The sequence below is a fragment of the Vitis riparia genome, chromosome 13 (genome assembly GCF_004353265.1).
Source record: "Vitis riparia cultivar Riparia Gloire de Montpellier isolate 1030 chromosome 13, EGFV_Vit.rip_1.0, whole genome shotgun sequence".
NCBI classification, from domain to species: domain Eukaryota; kingdom Viridiplantae; phylum Streptophyta; class Magnoliopsida; order Vitales; family Vitaceae; genus Vitis; species Vitis riparia.
In genome coordinates this window covers 4,413,332-4,420,597 of record NC_048443.1, presented here as the reverse complement: position 1 = coordinate 4,420,597, position 7,266 = coordinate 4,413,332, and the positions used below count along the sequence as shown (strand labels likewise).

The 7,266-nt window shown below is 33.8% G+C and overlaps 1 pseudogene; it reads right to left on the bottom strand.

Annotated features, from left to right (window-relative positions):
* Positions 1-6,471: 6,471 nt before the first annotated feature.
* Positions 6,472-7,031, bottom strand: LOC117927950 (annotated as a pseudogene).
* Positions 7,032-7,266: the final 235 nt, after the last annotated feature.

The window sequence follows — 7,266 nt, the reverse complement described above, 5'->3', positions numbered from 1 at the left end:
TGTGTTTCTCCGACTTGCACTGATGTCCATTTAAGGGTCTAAAGGGTCTATTTATAGCAACTTTTTTAGCTCGGAGTTTCATCGAAAGCCTCAACAACCATGAGAAACGGGCTGGGTCCGCAGGCCACAGCGTGTTGCCAGGTGAAACTCTGGTTAGAACGAAGTTATGCCATGGCTAATGTTGGACAATAGTTACAAAACAAAGAATTTTCTTCTTTAAGCGATTTCCTTTGTCCAAACATACTATCAAATAAAGAACGATAATTTTTTTGAACTGGAGTCATGATTTTGGCATAAATTATTAAACAATGGCTAATTGTTAACTTTAGAAGTACAAATGGAACTCCCTTAAGAGGGTGACTCTTGCCGGCTTGGAGACTAGGCTGGAAAAAGGCAAATAGAAAAAGTGGGACCACAAAAATGCCAAACCAAACCCAATTTGTACGACCTTTTAATTAATCTAAGTTGTTCATGAAGCAATCTCTACCACTTTATGATCCATGACTCAGATATGCGTTTTATTCTTAAAAACATGTCATGGTTAGATCACGCATGTTACAGAAAATTTGAATGGAAATTAATTATGTAACGGCACGTCAAATGCAAAATTGGAAGCAATACTACTTTAATTAGTTTCAACGTCCTAAAAAATTTAAAAGAAATTTAAGGAGGCATGTAATGCAAAAGCTTTTAAGGATTTTCCTATCACGTTTGTATGTCAGCCTGATGTATTAGCAACTATACCATCTTTAGTAGAAGCATAGCTATATACATGTGGGTCGTTCAAATCAAGTGACACATGGCATACTAAAAAGCATGACCTTGTTGTCTTAGAGGAAGGCCTTAATAGGCAATTGGGGTGGACCAAATAAGACTCCACTATTGGCACAAGAAAGTAATGTAGAGCTCATCGTCTTCATGTCTTGTGAGAGATTGTCTTAACACCATTTACTCATTACATTCTCCATGAGGAGGCTACGACAATGAGTTTGTTCTCTCGAAGTTCAACATGTTTAGCAATACTAGTGATCCCCACAAGTATCTAATGCATTTATGCCAAATGATGGTACATAACCACTTATTATGCAAAGTCTTTCCCTTATGTCTGAAGGTACCAACATTATTTTGGTTCCATCAACGCTTGTTCGAATTAATCTTGAGCTTTGGAAGTTGTGTTTATAGCATACTATATTCACTCTATTTGATAGGAAAAGGGGTTGGAAGCAAAAGGTGTAGGAGAGTTAATACAGGCATGCATATTTGCAGTGATTTAACATTGAAATATCTCAAGTTTGGTGATGCACCATGCAAGCAGTGATGATGGCTTTCAAAGGACTTCCAAAGGGTTCAAACCTCATTAACTCACTCTCTAATTCAACACGGACAACCATATAGGGATTATTTGCTAAAGCAAGGAAACAGGCCATGCCAGAGAAGACCTGAAGTCTCAGTGATAAAGAAAGCTACCTCATATGGTGCCCTCCTTATTGAAGCATCATTTGGTCAAATTCGTAACTAGTCGGGAAGTAATAGGAAAGATGTCTCTCAAATTGAAAGAGAAGAGAAGAAGCGATGTAGAGAAAATATTAACCTTCATCTAGAAAATCGTTCCAAACCAACTATATGCTGTAGAAAGTGTCCTACTAACACATCCTCTAAGAGATTAAGTGACTGAAAGGATTTTGACCATCCAAACCCTCATAAGTATTGCGACTACGATGAGGATCGAGGGAATCAGACCGACAAGTATTGAAGTCCAAAACGACATATAAAAGAGTTTGTAAAAAGTGGGAACTTAAAGGAGTTCATGGATAAGAAAGGGATTTGCAAGAAGAAGAATAAGATAACAAAGAGAGACTCCTCCTTCCACCTCTAGGGCCACCCTCGACAATCATTGCCACTATTCATAGTAGGTTACGAGTTACCAGGGAATGATTTTTTTGTTTTAGAAAAAAAACAATCATATGGATATTTATTATTGATTACTTTGTTCTGAAGCCTACTACATATATATATATATATATATACACAAATCCTTCTAACTGTAGTTGTTGCTTTAGCAGTTCTTGATAACAGTCTAACTAATCATTAACAATAGTCTGTTCATATTGTTGCAGGTCTTGAGGTGCGGTTGCTGCTTCTGGTAGTCTGTTCTTGTTGTTGCAAGTCTTGAGGTTCAGTTACTACTCCTAGTAATGTTATGTTGTTCAGTTATAGGGCATGGGACAATGGAGAGTTTGATATAAAAGGTGGAGAACTGTAAGCTTGGAAGATGCTTGGTGAAGATATCGGCGACCTGACCAGATGACGGAATATACGTATTAAGGGTTTTATGAAGAACTTTATCAAGAATAAAATGAAGATCTATATCAATGTGTTTTGAGCGGGCATGGAAGATCGGATTGGCAGCTAGGGCAGCTGCACTTTTGTTATCACACCAAACTAAGGGAGGAAGTTCATCTGATAGTGAAGGATTTGAAACCAAATAAATTTTATTGAATTTGATTTTCCTTCTGATTTTCTTACATTAAACCTAATAAGAGAATGTGAGATTTCCTTCTTTTTTTTTTTTTTAAAAAAAATTCTTTCCTAATTATTTTCATAATCCAAACAAAGCATAAGTCTCTATAAGTGGAAAGCAAATTAAAAATATCCTCCCATTCTTTGAGTGGTCTTTGAAAGTATAACTCATCATCTTCAATAATCTAAAGGCTTCTATATATAGGCTCACATTATTTCTTCATACTGCGACATTAACTTTATATTATATTGATTAAATAAAAATAAAACAGCAAGGTATGAAAACATCAATAAAATTCAAAAAAAATAAAATTGTAAGACTGTCACAACAAGTATTCATCCTCATTTCTCTTTTCCATCTTTCATATTTCGAAGATACCATTTTCTTTCAATCATATAAAAAATAATTGAATAAAAAAACCATAAACCAGAAGAAAATTCTTGAAAACTAGATGATCAAAGGTACTCCTGGAATAAAAACAAATCATCAAACAGCTAGGAAGGCAAGAGCAACCATGGCTGCCATCAGAACTGATAACCGGACCCAGAGATCCCATGAGCAGAGTTGGGTGCTGGTGTTGTGGGATTGGAGGGGGCCGGTGCAGGAGACGCCGACTCTTCCAATACAGTGATGAGAAGCTTCTGTCCATAGTTGGCGCAATGGTCATTTACACCACATGCCTAATGTTGTATGACAATTATATAAACATATTTCTTTTGATGGTTTCCTTTGGCCTAGACATATATACACAAATATTGAATCATAATTTCTTTGAGCAATCACTAGTGTGTTTTAGGTATGAATTAAATAGTGATTAACTTTGAAAGTAGTACAAATGGAAGTCTTTTGAAGAAGTTATTTTGGCCGGCTTGGACACTAGGCCATACTTACACAACTAGAAAGTGAAACAACAAAAGTCCCAATTCAAACTCAATTTACGTGACCTTAACCTGGGCTGATTATATTAAGAGTCTCTTAGAACATTTAGCAAGCTAGCAATATTGAACTTTTAATCAACAACCCCACCTGAGTTTCCATGGTTGATAATGAGCATCTATGACTTTTTTTAAATGGAAAATTTTATGAATCAAATTCATGTGGAACAATATTTTAAAGCTTCATTATGTGATGAAATGCTAAATATGACATTGTAACTTTGTACCCTAGCTTAGTATATAGTATTGGACATCATGATCTAACCAAGGATTAAAGTTTCAATGTAATGCCTTGAAACATCGGGTATCAAATTCCTTCAATACAAATACGACAAGGCAAGAAAGTCCAATGATTTCATCACCAATTTTTCAACCATTTTGGGGTTATAAACAACCTTTTTCACCAAACTAATTTGCATTTTAGCTTTTCTTTTTAAACTTTTGTTCAAAATAATCTCTTTCTCTTTCTCTTTCATCCTTTACTTTTTATTGTTCTTTTAAAAAAAAGGAAATCGGATTTTGATAATGCTGTTTCAATACATATTTGAGACTAGTGGAGTAGTTTGAATGTATGCCTCCTCGGCATCTCTACCTACATCAGGAAATTAAGAACAAGAGTCAAACACCAGTATATTTGTAATGTCTACATGCAAATTTATTAGCATATGTTTCAATAAAAAAAAGTGATAGACAAGACACAGGCAGGCACTTAGAAATTCTGGTCGTGCATTGCTTTGCTTGCTTCACAGTAAATCATTTAACTTGAAAGATCATTCTGCACAAGTACCGTGGTTTTTATTTTTTAAAATATGTTCTCTGATAAAAAAAAAAGTAAAAAAAAAAAAAAGCATTTCTAAAACTACAATAATTTTATGCCTGATGAAATCCATGTTATGAGTTTTGTATAAAAAAGATTTTATTTTTTATTTTTTATGTAGAACAAAAATACAAGATCAATGGTCACATGCTTAGTAATTTAAAGTAAATTCATTTTTTTTAAGAGATGGGTTTCAAGTGATAATTTTTATTGAAAAGGTCTTAATATTTTGCAAACGGTCATATTTTAATAATATTTAAAATAAATAAATAATCATAGCTTGAGAACGGTAAGAAGAACATATTTTCCACCCAATTTGTGGATTTAAAGATGTCCTTTGGCTAATAAAGTTCAAATCTATGATAAACTATGAAAATTCAAAATTTTAGGCTGATATGAAATTAGAATTCAGGAATTGAAATTTGGCTTCATACTTGTTATTTATCGAGAATAAATAAATAGGACATTCAAATATACTACTTAATACTTCCAAAAACTCATTTTCTTCTTGTGTGGATTCAAGAAGATATCAATATTGAGTTTGGTGTGGACTTCAAGTGTACTTCGAAAGAAGGTGTGAAGTTAAAATAGAAAGGTATTAATTAAGTGGTTCGGAAATGATTGGTGGCTTGAGTTAAATAAAACTTTGTATTATTCAGTTTTTGTTCTTCATAGTGGATATTTTCGATCACTTGTATACCCATGGACTTTTATTTCTTAAGAGATTTTCCACCTAAAATCTGGTGTCATTGTCTCTCATTCTCTCATTCTACTTTTTGATTTATTTCCAATTATTGATATCATATATTATTGGAGCATGTATGTTGAATGGATGAAATATGAGTTGAAATTGGTGTAATTATCTTTTGGACATTCTTAAATAATTTTATGCTCAATTTGATAAAGATATCAAGTAATTAGAAATATATGAAGAAAGAATTTGTTTTTATAAATTTGTGTTGGAGAGTATTGAAGCATTTGCATGTGACTTGTATTTATATGATTTTATTTATTGTTGAAAATTATTCGAAGAAAAAAATATAAGTTTTGAGAAATTCTAAGGAAACATAATAGGTGTTGGGGTACTTTACCCCACCCCTACTCTACCCTAGGTGTAGTTTAGGTGAGTTTGCTACGTTGAATGTGGTCCATTTGCTGCCTAAACTTGCCAAGTGAGGTGAGTAAATCTTCATATGTGGATCATTTTGTGCTTTAAACAATACTTTTCAACACACGCTTTCCCTCTGACTTCATTCCTACACACAAATATACAAGACACTGCAAAAGATTAGGAAAAACTAGGCACTTGCAATCTTGAATACCACTCACAATTACTTAGAACACAACGATATAAAGTCTTATAAAATAGCAATCTTGAGTAATTATTATAGTAAATTATAAAACCAGCCTTATACTTTCACCCATCTCTCAATTTAACCCCTAAATTTTGTTTTGTAATGAAAATCACTCTTAAACTATGCTTAAATATCAAATAAGCTCTTTCCTTAATATTTTTCATAAAAAAAAAAAAAGAAAGAAAAATGGATGAAGAAACCCATGTGACAAGCATATAAACATTAACGTGAGTTTGTATATGATATGTTTGGATATGTTTAATTTGTATACTACTTGTCATAGGGGTTTCTCCATCCATTATTTAAAAAAAAATTAATAGAAAAACTTATTTGACATTTGAGCATATTTTAAGGTTGACATTACCTGGAAAAAAAAAATTCAGAGACAAAATTAAGGTAAGAGTGAATTACATGAGTGGTTTTTGTAATTTATTCTAATTAGTAATACTAATGTATTAGTTTAGGTTGGTAATTCTGCTCTAAAGATTACTAGTTCAAGACACAAATTTGAACTGTATACCGGCAAGTTCAAGTTAAAGACACAAAATTTGAAACTCAAGTAAGCATATATATTTGAAGTTTGAAATTAGAATAGAATAATAGCATTATAAAATGTGAGATTGTGACTAAATTCATTTCACAATAGATTCATCTTCATTTCTCTCTTCCATCTTTCATATTTCCAACATACCATTTTCTTTCACTCATACCAAAAATAATTGAATAAAAAAACCATAAAACATAATAAATTTCTTAAGACTAGGTGATCTAAGGTTCTTCTGGAGTAAAAACAGGTCAAACAGCTAGGAATGCAACAGCAACCATGGCTGCCATCTGAAGATGCTACCTGGACCCAGAGATCCCATGAGCAAAGCTGGATGCTGGTGCTGTGGGGATGGAGGGGGCCGGTGCAGGAGATGCCGACGCTTCCAATATAGTGATGGCAAGCTTCTGTCCATAGTTGGCGCAATGGTCGTTTACACCACAAATGTACCACTTCCTTCCAGGGATGGCCAGTGTAATTACATCATTCCAGTGGTAAGAGCTTCATTTGCTGGTGGCATAGTGCAGTTCGTGAAGGCCGTACCATTCACTTTGAAGACATTGTGTCGTCCCGCCGTGTATTTGAAGACTGCATGTATAATAATCGACCATAATAATTTTAGCAGCTTGAATCAAAGGAAGTGATAAAAGGAACATGAATTCCTAGCTTAGCTTAAGGCTTGAACTACATTACATAGTTCATCTCCAACTTGAAATACTTTGTCCTTGGCCCAGGCTTCATAGTCGAAATTGATGGTCCATCCTTGGTCATCTCCAACAGTAAACTCTGTTGCCATGGCCACAGTTGGAAGAACAAATGCTAAGAATGCTATGGCGCCAACAAACCGCTTAGAAGCCATTGGAGCTTATTGAAGTTGAGTAGTCACCAAGTTTCTTCTAATGATCAGCTTCAATGGTTACTTGAACCGGTGATTTTCATCTTGGGGTCTAAATTAAAAGTCTATTTATAGCGAAATGTTTTTACCTGTAGAATCTCATTGAAAGCCTTAAAAAAAAAAAAAAAAAAAAAAAAAGAATTAGGAACAGGCTGGATCGCCAGCCACGGGGTGTTGCTGGAGAAAACTTTGGTTGGTA